This window comes from Trichechus manatus, unplaced genomic scaffold (assembly GCF_000243295.1).
Source record: "Trichechus manatus latirostris isolate Lorelei unplaced genomic scaffold, TriManLat1.0 scaffold00045, whole genome shotgun sequence".
NCBI lineage: Eukaryota > Metazoa > Chordata > Mammalia > Sirenia > Trichechidae > Trichechus > Trichechus manatus.
In genome coordinates this window covers 17,334,308-17,337,538 of record NW_004443981.1, presented here as the reverse complement: position 1 = coordinate 17,337,538, position 3,231 = coordinate 17,334,308, and the positions used below count along the sequence as shown (strand labels likewise).

Genomic DNA, 3,231 nt, shown 5'->3' with positions numbered 1-3,231 from the left:
AGAAGCGGGCAGGAGTATGGCGTGGGGGGCCGCTGCAGGGGGTCCGTGCTGGCGGAGGCCCCCTGGGGAAGGGGTTGCCGTGAGGGGGCCCAGCAAAGTTTCCAGCCCTTCTGGCTAGGGTGTGGCCACCGCTCTCTGGGGTGGAGTTGTTGGTACAACTGGGGAAACTGGGTCTGCAGAGGGCCGTGGACACAGTGACGAGGACCTGGCCTCCTGCCCACCCCCCACTCGCGTGGGGTGTGCTTGCAAGTGACCTCACTCCCCTTCCATCTGCAGGCCACCTTGGGGAGCCTAGGGTCACGGGGGTCCCTGGCCCAGCCCCTCTGTCACTCCAGCAGAGAGCAGAGCCAGAGTAGCCACTGGGCCCCAGGATGCCAGGAGGCAAGGGCTCAGGAACCCCAAGGGGCAGCTCCTGGTCTAGCTCACACGTGTACACATATACACCATGCGTGCACACACACACAGCACACGACACACAGCACACACACACCCATTCTTACACACACCCACACGCGTGTGCCCACACATGCACACACACCCCCATTCTTACACACACCCACACGCGTGCACATATAGACATCCACGCGCGGGTGCACTCACATGAGCATGTGTGTGCTGCAACATATGTCGACACGTGCTCACGGTACACACGTGCTCATGCACACACGTGTGAGCACATACACACACACGTGCCAGGAGCAGGCCAAGGCAGCCAGATCACACCCTGCACTAGGGGGCCGGAAGGCGAGAGCTGCAGACGTCCACGCAGGGGCTCGGAGGCTGCGGTGGCTGAGGCCATGGTCTGGGGAGACCTCTGCACATCCTGGACCCCAACTCGGGCAGATTCGGGGAGGGGGGACCTGCTTGGCCAAGGGCCGGGGCTCGCTGAGGGCAGTGCGTGCAGGGAGGTGGCTGGGCACGAGGACACAGCCAGAGTCCCCTCCAGCAGCGGGGCATAGCACTCCGACAGGGAGGACACCTCTGGCTCTGTCTTCCCTGTGATCCTTGGAGCTGCTCTGCCGTCCTGCCCCCAACGAGGGGGGCGTGGGTCAGGGGAAGAGGTGAACTGCAGATGAAGGCCTTAGAGGAAGCAGGGGCCATCTGGGAGGGAAGTATTGAAATCAAATCATTTCCCGGGTGGGGGAACTTCTGTCCTAATTAAATCCCGATGCACTTGGGCTGCGTCGGTGAGGAGGCAGCTGCCCCTGGAGGGGCCGGATCAGCCGGCTGCGGCCCTTCGATACTGGCTTCTGGGTGGAGCAGGCAGAGCACTAATTGGGGCCGTGCCAGCCACCTCCTATCCCGAGGCACAAATCCATATTCACGCACGGGGCAAGAAGGCCTTTCTGGGGATGGCCGCCCCAGCCGAGGCCGTGCCTGTGCAGGGGGCCAGCGGACAGGAGCCCCCACACCCTCCCATGTCACGTTGCCCTCTCTGCAGAGCAAGGTCCCGCTCCTGGACTGGCAGGACCTGCCCAGGCCCCGGGGGCAGGAGGACGTGCTGGGGTACCAGGACCAGCTGGGCTAGTGACCCTCTGGCGGGGGCTGCACGCACCCCCGTCCAGCACTGGCCCTAGTTGTGCCTCCCTGAGGTGGGCACTGTGGTGGTGGTGGGGGGCTGCCACAGGCTTGGCTCCTCGCCCCCACAGGCTGAGGGGGGTGGGGGTGCTTTCGTGGATCAGGCGTGAAAGTTAGGCCTGAATCTGCCAGGAGTCAAGGAGGCACATTCTAGAAGAAGAGTTTCTAGTCACAGTGGTGGTAGGTAGTAAATGAAGCAGGAGTGAGGGGCCAGAGCAGCACCCCCACTGGCTGCTGGTGCCAGAGCGCTGACCCCAGACACAGGGCCCAGCCCAGGCCCTGACCTGGGTGCCCAGGACCCTGCAAATGCACCTGGACCCTCCCTGCCCTGAGAACTGGGACCACAGCAGGAGGAGGAGGCAGAGAGGAACTCTGAGACCCGTGGAGGGGACGGGGGCTCAGAGACGGGGACCAGAGGCTCCCTCCCCGGGGCTCCTAACACCAGGGAGCCCCAGGACCCCAAACGAGCCAGTACCAGACCCCTAATGCCAGAGCTGCCTCAGGGCCCAAGCAACTCCTGATCCATTCCAGAATTTACACACGGAGGCCCAGAGAGGGCGGCCACTGGCCCCAGGTCACCTAGCTGGGGAGTGAGGCACCGTGAAGCATGCCCAGCCCGGCCCCACAACGGAAGCCACGGTGAAACTGCACGGCCCTCGGCTTAAGTCCCGTGACTGCCTCCTGGCACAACCAGCCTGCCTCCGAGCTCTGGCTGCTGGGCTGCAGCGGTCAGGCGTGTTCTGTGGTCGACACAGCACCTGCCTCCTCCCTCCCCAGCCCTGGAGGCAGCGCATCCTCTGAGCCTGACACAGGAGCAGTCACCTGCCCAGCCGTGGCTGCAGGGGGACCAACAACAGGGGATCAGTAGACATCCCCTCCCCGCGTTCCTAGAACAGGGTCAGGCAGATCCCAGCCCCCGTGCTCCTCAGCTCACTTTCCTCCCGTGGGCTGTCTGGAGGGGGGCAGGAGGTGGGTTCCCGCAAAGCCAGGCCACCTCCTGGGACCTGTGAGAGCCGGCCTGGGGAAAACAGCGCTCTGGCTGAAAGCTCTTCCAGGACAAGTGGCCGTGCGGGACAACTCACCGGCCTCGCGCGCGGCCAAGGGGGCTCATCTGGGAACCTGAGCGGAGGGTGGCTCCTCCGCAGGACTGAGAGGGGCTGTCAGGGAGGGCTGCCTGGAGGAGGCTGTGAGGAGGGCAGTGTCCTTGCACGGGCTGGGAGGAGAGTGGGGCCCTAGGACCATCTGGCTGGGCAGGAAGGACCTGGGTCACCTAGCGTGACAGCTTCATGGACCCCTCCCCGCACATCGTGGGGACATGCTCTGTGTGATTTCCATCCTTTAAAGTCACTGAGACTTACTTTTATGACACAGCCTGTGTTCAGTCTTGGAGAATGTCCCACGCGCACGTAAACAAGAAGAACGAGTATTCTCCAACTTTTGAGTGTAAAGCTCTACAAGATCCATTCGGTCAAGGCGGCTGATAGTCTTGGTCGGATCTTCTAAGATTTTACTGATTTTTTTTTTTCCTGGTTGTCCTATCAGTTGCTGAGCGAGGGAGGGGTGTTAAATACCCAGTTGCGATTGGTTGTCCTATCGGTTGCCGAGCGAGGGACGGGTGTTAAATACCCAGATGCGATTGGTTGTCCTATCGGT

At 62.7% G+C, this 3,231-nt stretch overlaps 1 pseudogene; it reads right to left on the bottom strand.

Annotated features, from left to right (window-relative positions):
• Positions 1-2,307: 2,307 nt before the first annotated feature.
• The window catches only part of LOC111820619 (stromal membrane-associated protein 2-like), a 16,576-nt pseudogene continuing 15,652 nt past the window's right edge, over positions 2,308-3,231 (bottom strand).